We start from the raw sequence: 18,588 nt of genomic DNA, 5'->3' as shown, positions 1-18,588 counted from the left end.
AAATGTTATGGCATGTACTTAATTTCCACAGTTGCAGAACTCTTACCATTACAAATGTCTAAATACTGATGTTACATTTTGGAGAGTTCAGGGATAGTTTATTCATACTAGCACTAGAAAATGTAAATTGGGTCTTGTGCCAGAAGAGCATTTGGAGTATAGGGGAACTCATCTTGAGTGTAAGACACATATAAGCCCTCAATATTGCTCAGAATAGCAGCTGAGTTAGAAGAGCCCTGTGGAATATCCATTTGTAGCGTCCAAGATGATTCCATTAACCTCCACTTTCTTCCTTAATTAGTCTAACTAGCATATGTCTGGCTTAAAGGCTGGGAGATGTATCAAAGTTTGTGTATGACGGTGGTTTCTCCAGTTTTGCTATTGTCATAATCCAAATGAAAAGATATTAATGAGAATTTTATAGTGATTACCAAGAGAAGTCTGTGCAATTCTTACTACCAGCAAACTTACTCATGTACTGCATAAAAAAATAATTGAAAGCCACTGCTTTTCTCAAAATCAAACTGACACATCAAATTTAATGTAACTGCATAGAGAAGCAAAAGTATATGTCATCCTATTAATAAATATTAAATGTGTAATGTGTGTAAATAAAAATATTCTATGTTTTCATTCAGCTAGGTGTTTAAACCTAATTCTTAGTAAAAGTGGTTGTCTTGTTTTATTGGATTCACAGGTAAAGCTCCGTCCTTGACACATACAATGGAGTTTTTTTTTTATAGAATCACAGAATGGTTTGGGTTGGAAGGATCCTCAAAGCCCACCCAGCTCCACCCCCTGCCATGTGCAGGGCTGCCCCCCACCAGCTCAGCTGCCCAGGGCCCCATCCAACCTGGCCTTGAGCCCCTCCAGGGATGGGGCACCACAGCTTCTCTGGGCAGCTCTGCCAGCGCCTCACTGCTCTCTGAGCAAAGAATTTCTTCCTGGCATCCAACATAAATGATAGCAAATTACTCTGAGTATATAGATATTACATTACATAGCTTAGTATGCTAATTTTGAAATAGTTAGAAAGGCCTGTTCAATGCTTGATTCAGAGAAATAATCCTCCTCTAGCAATATCCAATATTTCCTCATTTTAAATATGTATACTCATATTACTCTTTTTGTACCACATCTTTCTTCTCATTAATGAAGTTTGACAATTTTTGTCAGGACAGAAAGAGAATTCATTATATTCAGTAATAGAAAACACATTTCTCATTTTTCTAGCAGTGAGCAGCTGCAATGAAACTGCCTATACCACTGTATCACCATTCTCTGCCTTTGTGATTCTTAAGGTCACCCTCAAGGGTCTTCAATCTCATGTTCACAGCTTGGCACCTGGTAATTTTCACAATCAGGAAATATAAAGAAGCTATATATTTTTACTCTAATAAGGAATTTTTTTCATTATTTATAAAGAAATAAATCTGTCAGGTTGAAATATTGAAGTCAGATGGTTCACTGTAATATATGCAGCAGTGTCAGTGACAACTTTGTTTAGCAAACTTCGGAATGAAAATTTCTGCATGACAAAGAAACCACCTTTCTCCTTGAAAGAAAGTGTTCACATGTATGGGAAGTGGAACTTATATTTTGATAGCAAATTAATTTTAAGAATAATTAATGGTAAAAGAACGGAAGGTGCTCAGCATTATTTTTTAATAGGTTACTCACTATTCTTGCTGTTACCAATTTCAGAGGACTGTATTAGCTAAAATGAAGCAAGAAGTCACTTCCTCTATACGCAGAATGCCCAGAATTAGTAACTGAGGAAGAGCTAAAATAGCAATAATATAGAATTCAGTCAATTTCCTTAAGAATTTCTTCAAAAACTTGCTTTGTTCTCTGTAGAGAGATGAGAGGGACTTCTTTGTTATGCAGCTTCATTTCCACCAAATAAATATTTCTTAATTTTTTTAAAATAGAGTACAAATATTCTCATTTTAGTTAAAATTTTGCTATCAGTGGAAATAGAGAGTATTCTGAATGTGAAGACATAACTAAAAGCCATAAAACTATTAGATAAATGGTATGCTGAGAAGCAATCTACTTTTTATTTATTTATTTTACTACTCTAACCCTCCAAAGTTTTCATTTTCCATATGTGGTCATTAAAAAATGAATTTGTTCCATCATTGTGGTAAATGTACGCAATGTAAACTGGTTCATAAAGTTAATGGCTAACTACCATGTTGTCATAACAGGTATGATCTGTGCTGTCTCATACCATCTAACCAGTTCAGACCCATCAGGACTTGCTTTCCCTCAGATCTTCTTACCAGTGCTGGGTCAACACATTCAGAGTCATTCACAGCTGTTGCAGGAAAGGGCAGAGGGTGTGAGATGCACTCTGTAATAGTGCTGCAGCAGAGGGAGCAGCAGTATTAAAAAGGAGTTTGCAATAATTAAGATTACTGTACTAATGAGGGAGACGGTGAGACAAAAAGAAATGCTTTGAGGACTGCTTTGCTCTTCCCATGTCAGACCTTCTGATGAATGACCAATCTTGCTGGGCAGCCCATACCATTGCCTCACCATTCCTTCTGAGACTGAATGTTTTCTAATATCCAAGCTGAACCTCCTCTGGCTCAAATTGAGGCCATTTCCTCTTGTCCTATCACTGTTATCTGGGAGAAGAGGTTAATTCCCATCTCACAACCACCTTCTTTCAGGTCTTTGGAAAGGGCAATAACGTCTCCTCTGAGTCTCCTCCAGGCTGAACAATCCCAACTCCCTCAGCCATTCCCCATGAGACTTGTCCTCCAGACCTTTCACAACTTTGCTGCCCCTCTCTGAACACACTCCAGGGCTGTGCTTCTTGTAGTGAGGGGCCCCAAACTGAATGAAGTACTCAAGGTGTAACCTCACCAGTGTTGAGTACAGCTAATGACCTCCCTGCTCCTGCTGGCTGCACTATTTCTGGTTCAAGCCAGGATCCCGTTGGCCTTCTTGGTTACCTGGACACACTGCTGGCTCATGTTCATCTGAGTGTTGACCAACACTCCCAGATCCTACTCTTCTGCACAGCCTTCTAGCCACTCCGCCCCAAGTCTGTATCACTGTCTGGGTTTGTTGTGACCAAAGTAGAGGACTTAGCACTTTGTCTTCTATCAAAACCCTAAGACTACTACATAGCAAACCGAGTAGCACCCTCACTACTGTAATTCTGTAGTTCTGTAACTTGGTAGCAAACTGGCTGCACAAACAGCTAAATATGTAAGTACAGACCACATCACTAGATGTCCTCCTTCAACAATTCTTCTCTTTCTCAGTTAGCAAACTGGCACCATGCTCTGCAAAATGCCCTGAAATCAAGCACAGCACTGCAAGACCACCAGTTCAAATTCAAATAGGCACAAAGAGTATTAGGCTGAATAACACTCTCAAGGCAGGTCAGAGATCTGCAGTTATGAAATAGGTTTTACAACACACAGATTTGCCCTAACTTCCCAGATTGTGCTGCCTGGATATAGACATATTCATATCAAATATGAATTCCCATCATCAGAACTGGATACATGTTCATAATCAGCTAATTATGCATGCTCCTGGTGCACCACTTTAATGCTCAAAACTGCTTTTTAAATGCTGATTTCATACAATAAATTGTAGGTTGGACAGCATATATGGAAATCTCTGCTACCAAACTCATGAACCTACTACAGAGTAGATTTAAACCATGAGAATAGCTCTTCATTATGGTGCAGTGGTAGATCTGTCAGGCACCACAGATTTTAGTTTTGCAGCACACTCTTTAGTTTTATTATTATTTCAATGCATTCAATCACTTAGCACATCCTTCACTTACAGATACATAGATTCACATACTAAAGTAACAAACAAGTTCACATTGCATAAATCATTATTAGTTATAATTAGGGAAAGATATAAAACAAAAGGAACAGAGTTATGTCACCAGGTTATCAGGTTGCCTTCCATGTTGGAGTATTTTAGAATCTTTTGCCTTGCTCATACTCCATCCACTTCACCTTTCAGCTACTGAGTGATTAATCAGAGAGCAGCTGTGGTCTTAAGTGCAATCACCATTATCCTTACTTTTTTTCATAACTGTCAGATTCTTAGATATTACTTCATGCTCATAACACTCAGCAATAGTTAAAACAAGAACTTGGTTTTCATCTGCTTACTCTTCATGTTTTAGAACAAAATCTATCAGAACAAAATTATTTTTAGCACCAAAGTCTTCCAACTGTGCTTCACACATTTCAAACCAAACATAGAACGTGATGGGAATGTACGGAGAAGTATATACTAAATTTTAGTGAAGATCAAAGAGCACTGATTTTGTTTCTCACTAGCTGTAGGTTCAAATTATTTTTTATGAAAGAATATTTAAAATAAGGAGTAAAATGCTGCTGGTACCTGCTGTCACTCTATCATTTTCATAGGAACAATGTGTATCTCAGAAGGCATATGAAAAATGTATTGGTAATTAATCACGTTGCCCCTTCAATGACAGCTGTCCCATTCTCTATGTGATATAGAGAGGTTGGAGGCATCTGCTGGAATCCTTTGAGGCAAAGGCTGGTGACTCTGGATGTGCCTCTGGGAGCATCACTGTTGCTGATGTTCATTGTCAGAGCTGTGTTTTCCTCTACCTGGAGCTGCAGCAGAGTGGATGCAGAAGAACAGAAAAATTGTAAAGGGCTTTCTGAAAGACCCTTTTCTGTTCCATCACACAGCAGCCTTCTTGGCTTGGTTCTCCATGCAACTATGCTCTGTCCGTGGGGCTCCCTGCCCATTAGTCACGGAACTGGGCTGAAGCAGCCTGTAAGTGACTGATTTTTTTTGTTCAGGCATATTTATTGTCTTAAAATGAAGTTATTTCTATAATTCATTTGGGTCAGAGTCTCTATCTCCCTCTCACGATGCAAAATTGAAAACCGCTTTAGGTGGTATGCATGTTCATTTTGTTGGTTCTGCCATCTCATCCATCAGCTCGAAAATCAGTCAGTTAATTTTCTTGCCTTCTGCCTTCTGCCTGTTGCTGCTTAGAAGAATCACAAAGCACTTTTTTTCCAAAACATCAGGTCTGCAGTGTGATAGCTCTGAATAACGTATTTGCTGAAAATTGGAGCTGAGTAGTATTGAAAAATGTAAAAAAAATATATATGGCTGTTTGATTTATTTTGCTATTTTTTATCCTGTTGAGAAATGACAGTGCATTTATAAAGTCAAGCTATGTTTACTGGTCAAGGAAATGGAGTAGTTTGACCGTGAAATCCTTTACATGAAACCCTGCCCTGAGTGCAATTTTTTCTTTCATATATGCTTTGTATTTTGGATCACATTTCTTATTTAATTTTAGAATGCTCTAAGAACATGTTGTCTACACATTTGTTATTTGAGCTGACATCGCATCTTGAAGCTGGACAGAAAAAATGTGGATAATTAGCTAGTTTATGGGGGTGAAAAAAAGATCTTTGAGAAAAAGGATAACTGTTGAAAATTCCATTTGAATTCAGAGTTTTTCAGTTCAAATGGAAAATAATGTTTTGGGTTTTTTTTAATTTATAAATATAACTTTTTAAAATTACTTTACATACCCTTGTTGCTTTTCATATCGTGTTTAAAAACATACATTCACTGACAGTTTCTAAACTTCCACTTGAATATCTAGGAATTTATCTAAATAGACTCTCCCCTCCCTTTTTTTCTTAATATCTAACTTGGTCTACTACACAGGCAGTACTAGTTAATGCTAGGTCCAGGGACTTTCTAGGAATCTCAGTGTTTCATAGTTCCTAGACTTTGCTAGTCTGATATTCATGCTTTTATTTAGGAAAGAATTCATTCTGAATTCAGAAGAGTTCTTTCTAAAATTAAAGGATGCTTAATAATCACCAGCACATTAAAAATGCACTGGAAGTGTTCAAGAACTGTGTGGATGTGGCACTGAGGGACGTGGTTTAGCGGGCAATATTGGTGGTAGGTGGATGGTTGGACTAGACGATCTTAGAGATCTTTTCCAGCCCCACTGATTCTGTGATTCTGTAACAGCATCCAAAACAACAGCAGTCATTTAACCAACATGGTGGATGTATGGGAACTGCTGAGTCACGGCCTGAACCTCTGATTGATCACCTGAGGCAAGCAATGAGTCAGCCCTGGGAGCACAGGTGAAGGCAATTCACCTGTGCTGCTGGAAGGTGAGGAGCCAGGCTCCACCTCTCCTAGACCCATTTAAAAGCTGACTGCCAGGGGGGAAGAATCTCTAGAAGAGAAGAAGATTTCCAGAAGAAACTCCTTTGGAGTTTCTTAAGACTGGGATAAGGGTAAGCACTCTGTTTATCCTTTTTCTTGGTGTAATAGCCTGCCTAGCCAAACTCTCTGGTTTATTTCATAATTATGACATCTGTGTATTCATTGATTATACAGTGGGGATGGGATGGTGATTGGACTAGGTGATCTTAGTGGTCTTTTCTAACCTTAAAGATTCTGTGTTTTTAAATGTGAGAGTGACTAGAAGAGCTGAAGTGAAGAGTGTGTGCTCTTTGCTTCTCCAGGCAAATACTCTCGTCTCAGATAAGTGTGAGGGGATTTGTTTGTTTACAACTCCATTTCAGAAGAATAATATCTGTTCTTAAGTAAAATTTGCATGTGGAAACCATACAGCAAAGCTCATTTAACAAGTGGAAGACTTGGGAAATAATGAGACAATATATTGAAATTACACTGATGGAGTGGGTATCCAGAATGTATTCTACATTTCAGTATACATTCTAACATGTTGATGTTTGGGTGATTCTGATGAGTAAACAAAACTTTTTCTTACTTAACTTTAAAGTCAGCATTTTTGCTTCCTTTAAGCTGCAGGGTACTGATGCAACAGTACTGGAATAGCTGAGAGTACCAGCCCTTCTAGGGACATTCATATTTCATCATGCAAGTTTTACCATTAATGATTTCACTGTACTGAAATAGTCATGAGAGTCATCTGACTGAGTCCCAAGTTTAGAATCCTCTGTATGCTAGCTACTCAATGATGAGGATATTTTGTCTGGGGAGCAATAAGCAGATCATAAATACCAATGCTGGAAGTGATGTTACTACGTGCATACACCAGAAGCATATTCAACTGAAAAAGTACTCAACTGAACAATCATATCAACAATTGATGCTCATATGGTCAAAATGGTCTGTTCTAGTAGAGCCTTATGACTTTTTTGCCTGGGAAATTATGCACAGTGGAGGGTATACTTTGATCGTAACTGTTTGCTATATAGTTTGCTATCTATGTTTGCTGGAAAACAGCTGTTGTATGGACAGGCTAAAGTCTGCCCTTGATTTTTTTTCCTTATGTGACGCTATGTATGTGAGTCCTACTTTAAATGAAGTGGTTTTTTTTAGTAAAGTGATGTTAAGGAAAAGAAAAATATGAACTTAAGACTAATTTTTCTTAGGTAGAAAATATTTGATATTTATACAATTTAAATATTAGTGGGTGCTAGGTAAGTGGGCAAGAATATTTAAATATTTTCCCCGTGTTTTCACAGGGATGTATTTGCAGAATCAAAACACTGCAACATAACAAATGCATCTAATATAGATTTTTCTGATTTCATAAATGCAAAAATCTCATTTTTGGTTTCCCAAAAATCAGGGTGTCAGTAACACCCTATCTTGAAGACCCTGGGAAGAACTTATTTTGCAATCATTGCTATCACACAACAAGTCATCATTAAATTGCACTCGCAGAATGGTTTGGGCTGAAGGAGTTGTTAAAGACCATCTAGTTCAATCTGCCTTGCTATCAGCAGAGACCCCTCCCACCAGCTCAGCTGCTCAGGGCCCCATCCAACCTGGCCTTGAGCACCTCCAGAGGAGCACCGCAGCTTCTCTGCGCAGCCGTGCCATTGCTTCACTGTTTTCTGTGGAAAGAGTTTCCTCCTAACATCTAATTTTTTTTCTCCTTTACTTCAATACCATTTCTCCTCATTCTATCGTTCCTTGATATAGAGTCCCCCTCCAACTTTCCTTTGTGACCCCTTTTAGATACTTTCTATTAGTGCTCTGTCACTGGTAAAAATGCAGTCCTGTCTTCGTTCTGTTCACTGGAAGCTGTCTTTCAAGCAGAAGTAGTTTAATACAGCACCTTTGGCACCTGACATTGTGTGATCAGAAGCCATTTCACAAAGTATACTGCACAGAGTGTTTCATAAATGGCATGAACCCTGAGCATTTTTCACTTCAGAAGGCAGTAATTCAGAATGTAATTGGTGTGGTATTCACCCTTCAAGAAGGACCGTTTGAGATAATAGGACAGAGATGAATGAAGGAACTCAGTGACACCAAGTTCACGAGTGTCTTGTTAGTATACCTTTTCCAAGTATCAGTGTCCTGCAACTTAGACACTATATGCATTCTCCTTCCATGGCGGCATTTTTCTATCTTTTTCCACTCTATTTTCTTACATTGTCATCTGAGCACATTGTAGTGATGCCCTAAGTAATGTGACTTCATCACATGCTATGTCTGTGCAGTTAGAGGATGAGAAAGGATGAGAACATAACAATCAATGAAACCTGGTTTTGATCCAAATCTCAGTGAATTGAATGGTGCCAATATGTGCAGCATGAAGATGTGGGTGATATGAAAAGAAATAAAGACCATATATTCAATTACATCTCATTGAAAAGAGATTCTGTGGAGCAATTCTTCATTGTACTCTGCTGAATTTTATTTGATGTACTTTAATTTAGTTTTATGTAATGGATATTGGAACCTAGAACCATAAGGCAGACTGAAGTAGTATCTATGAAGTTTTTTTTCTAGATGGAGTTCATGTCTTGTACAGGTCAGAAGCTCACTTCTTCCCCATTTTTCAGCAGGTAGAAAAAGTAATGATCACTGTTGAATTGTCTCCATTTACACAGCATTTTACCCTAAAATTATTTAATGTTTAGCAGTGGTGTCCAGCAGCTACCCTGACCTTGGCTGTTTGTTATATGCTGTTTGTAGGCTGAGGTGCTAAGGGAAACCATCTGAGAATAGTAATAAAAGATCATCTAGAAGCATTACATGTGCCATCTATGCCTTTTTGAGATGTATTTTGATATTTATCCTTTTTCTCTACAATACTAATTTGTGTAGTAATATTATGAGCCATTCTATGTATCAAAAATGAATATGGACAGCAGGACTAAAGCATCAACTTATTTTTATTTTCTAAAGCAGTACAGCAGCTCTTGGTTCACGGTTGTTAACTTCTGTGCAATTCTTCTCACGGTTTCATCTGTGATTTGAAGTCTTATTTCTTTTTTTGCTTTCTTTCTATCCTCAAACATGCTTCAACATCTAAGCATCAGAATAAGCTATGGGATATGGCTGCTTTGCATGACAGACACCAGTGATCATCATCATCTTCATTTTTTTGTCTCCTTTCTCCATTATTTGCATTGGTTTCAATTGAGCATTTGGTACAATATGAAGAAGGATGGAAGGATAGGGGTTCTGCTGGGTGAAAGAGTAAGTTTGCTCATTTGGGCTGTTTTGCAAGCTTTTGAGAGTTCTCATTGAAACATGAGGAAAGTATTGGTGCAGTATTTGTAAGTGTTGGTTACAGCAGTGGCGAAGAGTACAGAAGATTTTAGAGGACTGGTGCAAGATGTTTTGTTTCAGGTGAACTATCACCAACAAGCAGGTCCTTTTTTCTTCTGCCTAGAAAAGGGATGATTTTCATTTAGATAACTGTACTATGTGGGGGAAAAAATAAAAGAAAATAAAAAAGAAAATCTGTAAGTTTGTGAAAGCCAGAAGGTAGCTACACTCATAGTGCTGGAGTACTTGTTCACATAATGGCAAAAACCAAGTAGAGGTACACAGTGAACAAGATCTGAAAAATAATTTTGAACATGTCCATGGTATTGCTGTTCTGAAATTGGATCTCTGAATGCTATAGATGTTGTTCACCTTCTCAGTGTGACTTGTCCTGGCCTTTGGAAATTGAGTATTTTAATACTGGTAAATCAGCTATCTATATACCTACTTATCTATTATTATTTCTCATACTGAAAGACTTCAACAAGCCTTTGTTGCATATCACATTTTAAGTTCTCTTTTAGCCTTCAAAGTTATACTGATTAATTTGGTATATGTGATAGAATAATTATTTCTTGGCAGTAAATTGCAATGCATACTCACAGTTACATGGAATTTATCTTGCATGAAATCACTTCTATGAAGACAGTAATAGTTGACATGTCCTTAAAGCGTGTCAGCAGTTAATCCACAAAATGATCAGTGGAGAGAATGTCCCTTTTCCCTCTGGCCCTGGTTTATTGATATGTTCCCATTAATTATGTTTAATTTTCTGCTGGCAGTGCTCTCAATGTAAGCCGGAGTTAGCATATCTTCACAGATTTATTAATGGGTATGTTCACTTATATTGTGCAGCAGAAATATTTTATAATGCTCTAATCTGGACAAAAAGGCAATGCCTTCCCAATTAAAACATTATGAGGAGTAATTTTCCCCTATTACTAACCTGATAGGTCAAGTCACACAGTGGGAGGTATCTATCATTCTGAAATTTTATCCAATCTCTTTCTTTGGAAGCTGCTCCTCTCCATGTCTGTTTGCAGACAACTTCCTCTGCAGTTCTGACTGTATGTAGCTTCATTTTGTTCCTGTCCCAGAGGCTGCTTTGTGTGGAGCCTGACAGGCTCCCACCTCTTATATGAAAGTGTGTCTCCAGGGAGTCCTTCTGACAGTTTTAAGGCTGCCTTCACAGTATGGTGTATTTAAAAAAAAAAAAAAAAAAAAAACCTCAGAAAATTTAGTTATATTTTAAAAATTTCTGCATAAATATCTTAAATTTTGCAGCTTCCTTGCGGAGCCAGATGCTCCTGTTGAGACCAACTGCATACTAGGCTACTCTACTACAAGCATGGATGGCAGGCCAAGAAAAATGATTTTTTTTTCCCCATGAATTTTACACTCATAAAGCAGTGTTTTAAGTATAGGCAGCTCTGTACCCTTTCATTGAAGGAGAGATGTCGACAACCTGAAGGAGGGGACCATCGAGTGGTCTGAGGGCTGGAGCGTATAACTTGCAAAGAAAGGTTGGCAGAGCTGAATCTTTTCAGGATGAAGGAAAGAAGGCCAATGGGGGACATAAATGATGCCTACTCAGCCTCCTGTGTGCTTGTAGAGATTTTTCTCAGAGATGCACACTGATGGGACTAGGGACACCAGCTGTTGGAAATCCACCTGGATTTAAAATAAAATTTCTTTGTGTTGAGAGAGGTTATAAACTGGAACAATTTGCCTGGGAAGACTGGGAACTCCTTCAGAAGAGTAGGAGAGAGCTCTAAGCAGCCTGATCCAGCTGTGAAAGGAGCCCTGCTCCTGTGGATGATGATGACCTAGCTTTGCTCAGAAAAAGACTGGAGCAGGTATGTAAAGACAAGGCAATGGCCAGAATACAGAATTAATCTAAACAAAAAGCTCTAAACATCCTGCCTTTGATGTTAATATGATACTACTTTATTCTTGACTCCTTCATTCATGACCCAGTGCTTGGTTAAATCATTGATTTTAAGATGGTTTTGTGTCAGTACTGTAGCAAGAGGTAAATTGTTGATGTCTGGGTAGTTCTCTGATAAAAATGATTGATTTTCTTTTCACGATTGAAATAGTCCAGATGAAAAACAATGTGGTGAGATACACCTACCACGCTGTAAGTAGAACAGAAGTTCTTTATTTGGTGTTCAGCAGCTGCAAACTGACTTATTTCCCTTCTGTTAAATGGAAGTTGAGATGTAAAAATAGACATTGGTGTTTATTGGAAGCTTAAATCTGCTGATGTTTTATAGATCTGGAAAGTTTTGATTGCTGTGCATTAAAACAACTGTCACATTGTTGCATAAATTAATCAGAATGATGCACTCTGCCACAAGGCCTGCTTAAGATATTTATTTTGAAAAAGCATTACCAAGGTTAGTACTAAAGTAGTAACAGCCAAGGTTTTGAGCTGCTACAATTACAAGCATTCTTCTTAGAATCTTCTAAACTTGGCCAGATTATATTACCAGTGTCTTAGCAACCAGGAACCATCAGACAGGTTCTGAAAGAACGGAAAATCAGTACTTAAATATCCCGTGCATGCCAGGAAAACTAGAAGAATATGGCAATCCTTTGAGACTTTTTAACATTAAAGGTTGTGATCTTGAGTGAAGGATTTGTTATAGGTTACAGTGAGGAACTCTGCTCATTGCAGCAAGTGGCAATGGTGCACCAGACTTATCCACTCTTAGTGAAATTCAGCACTGGTTGGCTGTTCTTGGAGATTTGTTTAAAGCAATGCTTTGAGGGTGGATGTCGTGGCTACTTTTGCTTGCAGTACTGGATTAAGTTACAGAATTTGATCACTGCTGTTTCCTCTGCTTTCAATGGCAAGTATCCTTTCCCCTCTGAAAGGGCTCTCTGAAGGAAAATAGAGTACATGCCTTAAGCAAAGATACTTAAAGATTGAAGGCCTTCTGCTAGAAAATCTTCTACAATATATATATAAAGATAGATGGCCATTATAAACCACCAAGTGCATTTACTTGATGGAAACATTTATTAAACACCTACAGGAAAAAAAAATCCCCACTTTACAACTTTTATTTAAACCTACAAAAAAAGAGTAAGAAAAAAAAATAAAGATGAGAATACACCTAAGAGTGCAGCATTAGCTTTCTTATGCAAGCAGTGTTATCATGGGAGAACAGCTTTGATGAAAACTTCATGAGTTGCAATATTTAAAAATAGGCAGTTAAAGTAATTCTGTAAATTATCAGGAATAATTTGTGTAATCTGTTGTCCAGCATAACAATGAAGAAAAATCTTTGAGAATAAGAATGTTTCTCATCTTTTTTGCCAAAAATGTCTGCACCCACAGAAGTGTAATTTTCCGCCAGTCACTCATGGATGGGTAAAAATAAATGTACTATCACACACAGAAAAGGTACGTATCTCAAAATGTACTGGTATCACAGTGATTCTGAACAAAAATCTTGTGGATTAAAATGTATTTAGAAGAGACATTGCTATAAAAATCTGCCAGCATATACAAATGTTTCAAGAGAAGATGGGATTGAAGTGTGAGAGATGGGGGGGGGAAAAAAAATGGAAAGAATGAAATCCTCTACAGTTTAGGGGAGCAATTAAAGGCTGTGCAGGGGAAATACAATAAAATGGGTGTAAAATTCCTTGCAGTGGGGATCAGAGCCTGGCCCAGGTACAAACAGCAACTTAATGAATGATATACAAATTCTTTAGTCAGGCTTCAAGAGCACCCACAAAAGGTACGTACATGCATCATCTGCTTAACAGGAAAGAAAGTCTTGGTACAGTACTTTCTTAACATTTCTGAATGAATTTTCTGAATGAAGTTCTGCGTTTTTGTGCTACAAGCAGCAATGCAAGATGGCAGTGCAACATTCACACACACTTTTCATCTTCCTCGGCGCTTGGCTGATTGGAGCATCCAGGCAGATGCATTAGGCTAAGCCACTTCATATCACAAGATACAACTCAGGCTCTGCTCGCTGCTGGATCGCTCACTTCTGCTGGTTTAACATGGGTCTGAGGGGCCCTTTGTTGACATCCTGCATCTCTCCAGTCATGCTGCCCCCAGTACTTTATCCGTACTGGTTTTGCCCTTCAGTGTTATTCACAGCAGGTTACAGAAGGACAGAGAAAACTCCCTCCAATCATGTTAGTGATAGAGATAACCCATCTTGCAGTCTGAAGTCAATCAGTACACAAACAACTCCTCAAAAATGCCTGGAGTGATGTGGAGCCTGAGAAATGGGGAGGAAAGGTATTCGTTATCCTTCTTTGTGAATTAGTAATTAAGGATATATGTTAATCAGTAATGAATTTAAGTTAATTTCTGGAAGTCAAGCCTGTTTTGCCCATAAGAGCAGTTGGTGTTGGTAAGTGACTTCCCTGCGTATTCCCTCGAACCATGAGCTTTCCTATTTGTTTGCTATTGGGGCCAGCTGGGGCTATCCTGCCACACATTCCCAGGGAAACACGAGGCATTTTTCAGCTTTTGGCTTAAGGCCAAACATTAGTTTGTGCACTCCTGCAAGTAAGAACACAGTGCACTAGTTCAGTGTGTATCAGTGCACTTTGCACCACCGACACGGGCTGTCTGTGCTGCCTCTCCATGTCTGTGCATTGAACTTCGCACTTGAAATTTAGAAGCAAGAATTTCTTTTTGATGACACCATTTGGTACTTTGTACAGCTATAAAATGATAGCTTTCACAAGGCTGAGTAAGAAAGCATGCTTATCTTTTCCAAAGTCAACTAAATCCTGTGCTGCTTTTGTAAGAGTATTCAGTTTCTACAAGCTCGCCAGAATGATAACACAGGAGATCTTACCAGTGCTTATAAACATTGACAGGGAGGGAGTCATGGTGGATGGGGCCAGGCTGTTTCCAGCAGTGCCCAGTAACTGACCAAAGGGCAATGGGAACAAACTGGAGCATAGGGCATTCCATATGAACATGGAATGGAAACGAACATGGAAAAACTTGCTAACTTTGAGGGAAATACTCAAGACCCATCTGGACTCTTTCCTGTGCAACCTGTTGTAGGGAACCTGCTGTAGCAGAGGGTTGGACTACATGATCTTCAGGGGTCCTTTCCAACCTCTATGATTCCGTGATACTGTGATCCCCACATGGCACTTTTCCTCTTGCATTGGCTGTTGAACAGCCAGAAACTGCTTTCTGCAGCCAGCCAGCTATTGATCCACCTCCCTCCCATCAGAGATGCACTTAATGGGAATTCCACAAGCAAATAAAACTCGCATTTCATCTTCATTTTCATCTGAAATATGAGCTGATCCCTTGTACTCTAGATAGCCTCTTATTACTCTTTCCATCATTGATACTTATGAGTTGAACATAAAATGACTTTCAACTGTTTAACTGAGGCAGCAGTTGTCACTGTGACTGTAATTACTGCTGCACTGAGGCCATGAGTCAACAAAAAGTATCCTTAAAATGCAACTGTGCCACAGCTGGAGAAATGTGCCTGTTTGTGTTCATAGGGACATGGGGAGAAAAAGTGTCCCAAGTGTCCAGTGAATTGCAGTGAAGCTGTACACAAAGGCTTTTCTCCTTCTCCTGCCTTAGTATCCTAGAAGTAATTTTTACGATAATCTCTTTTGTGCTTTTAAATATTTTTCTTCACTGAATTATTAGCAGCTAAACAGATAGAAGAAAGTGCTGTCATACACAGAAAGGGAAATTTATTTGTAATTGATCCTGTGGGGAAATATTATTGTATGTAGTTATTGACTCATAAACTACAGTATATCTCATCTCAACAATAGCTGATGTCTCCATTTCTCTGCTGTAGATCTTGTAACGAAAATCATAAATAACATGTGCTAATGAGATATGAATTGGTGATGTTGGAAAATCCATCATTCTGCATGATGTTTAACAGTGGATTACCAGCCAGTAATTCCTCTGAGATTAAATAAAATAGGCTGTTTCAGCAGGCTAGCTCAAGGAGATGGCAATAAATCTACTCAATTACTGTACTCCCAATCCATTTTTCACTGCTAAGGATATTATTATTTCATTTAGACTTGTTTGTGCATCATAGGCCATTTTATTTCAGTCAGCCAGGGAAACTGCGGTATTTTTCTCACTGAGCTGTGGAGACTTGGGCTTTGATAAAGTACGGTATAAGAAGCACAACAGGACTCAAGCTTCTATCAGAACAAAAACACATTGCTAAATGCACATTTTAGAAAGTACAGTTTTGTTTTCAAACTAGATGATCTGAAAAGATTCACTAATTGCCTGAGATGGTCAATTGGAACAGAATTATCAGATCCTCGGTAATGATTTGTCCTTTACCTTGATCCTGTAGTATACTGAGAGTTAGATCATTATTTGGCCTGGTGATTTAGATTGCAAATAGCTGTAATTCAAATAATAAAATAGTATCATAGAATAATCATAGAATAGTTTGAATTGCAAAACATCCTTAAAGATCATTTAATCCAACTCCCCTACAACAAACAGGGACATCTACAGCTACACCAGGTTGTTCAGAGCCCCATCTCTTTTTTTGCCTCTTTCTTGCCTAGGGAAAGATACACAGAAACTTTATTAGTGAAAGTCTACCATAGAAAGTTGTTTTCCTTGCTAGGCAGACCTTAAAGTCCTGATAATCCTCCCATCCTCACAATAAAGCCTGGAACTTTGCATTCATTGCCCATGCTCACCCCAGAGTGCTTAATGTCTTCAGATATACATGGCTTTGTGTAATGGTTCCCAGAAGACCATTCCTTAGTGTTCCCAGCAGGCTTCCAAAGGGCCGTAAGAGGGATCCTACCTCCTCCATGCCACCATGATGCAAGAAGTTCATATGAAGTTCACACATGAGCTGAGAGTGATCTGAGCCCAAGCTCAATGTTTTGGGGTCAGTGTTGCTTTTAGTGGGGAACTTCTATCCTAACCAGCTGCATAGGTACTGGAAAAGGAGCCTGCAGCCAACATCTCTCTTGCAGGTGCTCCTGGGTGAGCACCTGGATCTAGACATCCTCTTTTTACCTCCCTATTGGTTTCTACACGCCAATTTTCATAAAAATATGGGGCTGGAGACCCCGTGCTGTTTGACTGAAAAAGCCCCACATCCTCCATCTGAGGAGCCCCCAGTGCCTCCATGTGAAGCCACCAAAAAAGTACCTATAGCTTATTCAGCAAAGCTATTCAATAAAATCTTAGGCATTTCTGTCTCTGATTTTGTGCTATCCTACTGCTCCATTCACAGCTTTCTGCTGAGTGTCTGTGGTGCATCTGCAGGTAGAACATGCAGAAGTGGTTTACACATTTCTTTGATTTTTACAATTGCAGTACAAAATAATTGGAAATAATACACTTTCTACTACTCAACACCAAAGTCCACGTTCCACAGAAAAGAAGTATTTTGTTTGTTTGTCTTGGCAAAAATCCAAGCCCAGTTTCCTTTTCTAGTGAAATAAAACAGCGAGCTATGAATTTCAAACTTTAATTGTGAGGACCCCATGCTAATTTGCAACAGCAGCTTGTCAAAGTCCCACATCTTCTGCTCTGCTGCTCTGTTGCATTGCTGGGGCCTGCCTCATCTCAAACAAATTGCCAGCAGCACTCAGGAAAATGGTATTTTGCAAGTACTACACAATGATGAAAAATGTTTTTCTGAAGATGTAAAAATGCCATCTCTATAGCATACAGCTGTTCTTTTACTTGCTTATTTTACTTCCCTTCTTATTTCTATCTTTCCCATATTTTTAAACAATAGAATTTTTTTTTTATTTTAACAATAGGAAGCATGTCAACTCACTGCTCCACAGCCAGAGGTGTTTTGATGGGGTGCTTCTGATCTGCACCCCATCAGTGCCAAATGTTCCCACTGAGCAGCTGAGCGCTGGTGGTGGGGAAGCCCCGACTCACATCCTTTTCCTTAGTCAAAGCTGTAGCTTTACTGTATCTGTTTATGTCAGTAGGTTGATTTATTGTCACATGTACACGGAATTTTACTGTGAGTTGCAGAAACTGTGCATTTTTTGTACTGTAGAATCATTTGTCAAGAGAACAGATGAGCAGAGATGCTGTCCAAATGTGCTCTCACCTCGATCATAAAGCTTCTGTCTGACCTTTCCTCAATTTACTTGCATGATCGCACACTGGGAGTCCCTACAATTTCCAGTATCCATTTAAGCTTCCTGTTTTCTTCACTGTTACCAAAGTGGCAGCATTAAACTGATGGCTTTGCAGTCTCTGGGATTCTTCTCTTTGAGCTGATGTTCCACAACATGTCTTCTCTCCAATAAGTAAATAGATGTTATTTATGAGTCTTCATTAGTTAATCTTTCTTATACTTTTAGTGAACACAAAACATGGGAAATGTACCCTAATGAATTTAAATGAAGTCACTGTCACCCAGTGTACAGATGCCATAGTATTACATTGCTGAAACAGGAGAAGAAATCAAGTTGTAAGTTGAAGCCCCAGAAATCCATTTTATTATGCTGTTTCTACCCCATTAAATACTTATGTTCAGTTATCTCACAGGTTTTAGTTGACATATTCAGCAGATATTTTACCTTTTACATCACTGATTAAATTAAGAGGCAAATTAATGTAAGGGCTCTTGCTGCTCTTGATTGTCAGTAATTTGGGTACTTACTAAGTGGTTCAAAGTGTATTCAATTATTAAAGATGTAGTGCTTCACATTCAATAGTCAGTGAAACATGCAGCATTTACGTCATCATAATTTTTTAAGTATGACTGCTTTTAATGTAGTTCAAGAAGAAGACTTTTAAAGGCAGTAAAGCATAATTTCCTCATTCTGAAAGAATGATTAACCATTAATTACACTAAATATGGACTTCCTCTTGCCTACCATTATAATTAGAAAAATGAAATAGCTCTTACAGTGTTATGTCTCTGCTTGTTCCAATAAAAATGCCCTGTGCCCACTCACTATTTCAGAGGTTAAGGACAGCTGATCAAAGCAGAGGACACATAGTCAATACTAGAGATGAAGCTGGAAGCTAAG

The 18,588-nt window shown here is 38.6% G+C and overlaps 1 protein-coding gene and 1 long non-coding RNA gene across 2 annotated transcripts in view; one reads left to right on the top strand and one right to left on the bottom strand.

Moving 5' to 3' along the window:
• Window positions 1-18,588, bottom strand: part of RIPOR2 (RHO family interacting cell polarization regulator 2) — a 213,335-nt gene that overhangs the window by 91,716 nt on the left and 103,031 nt on the right. The window lies entirely within an intron of this gene.
• LOC128091470 (uncharacterized) lies at window positions 6,073-11,926 on the top strand. Its single transcript, XR_008211424.1, has 2 exons — window positions 6,073-6,302; window positions 10,852-11,926. It is a non-coding gene; the product is annotated as an uncharacterized LOC128091470 (long non-coding RNA).

This window comes from Tympanuchus pallidicinctus, unplaced genomic scaffold (genome assembly GCF_026119805.1).
Source record: "Tympanuchus pallidicinctus isolate F22 unplaced genomic scaffold, pur_lepc_1.0 scaffold5, whole genome shotgun sequence".
Lineage (NCBI taxonomy): Eukaryota > Metazoa > Chordata > Aves > Galliformes > Phasianidae > Tympanuchus > Tympanuchus pallidicinctus.
The sequence above is the reverse complement of the archived record's forward strand: the minus strand, read 5'-3'. Positions and strand labels throughout refer to the sequence as shown.